Below are 281 nucleotides of genomic sequence, written 5' to 3' on the forward strand. Positions count from 1 at the left end.
GTTAAGTTAATTCCTAGGTATTTTATTTTTTGTGGGGCTATTACAAATGGAGTTGCTTTCGTAATTTCTGCCACACTTTTCTCATTGTTAGCATACAGAAAAGCCATAGATTTTGGGGGGTTAATTTTATAACCTGCTGCTTTACCAAAGTTTTGAATCAGCTTGAGTAATTTGGGAGTGGAATGTATAGGATTCTTTGAATACAAGATCATGTCATCTGCAAAGAGGGAGAGTTTTTTCTTCTTTCCCTATTTGGATCCCCTTTATGTCTGCATCTTGTC

The sequence above is a fragment of the Dipodomys ordii genome, unplaced genomic scaffold (assembly GCF_000151885.1).
Source record: "Dipodomys ordii isolate 6190 unplaced genomic scaffold, Dord_2.0 Scaffold78, whole genome shotgun sequence".
NCBI classification, from domain to species: domain Eukaryota; kingdom Metazoa; phylum Chordata; class Mammalia; order Rodentia; family Heteromyidae; genus Dipodomys; species Dipodomys ordii.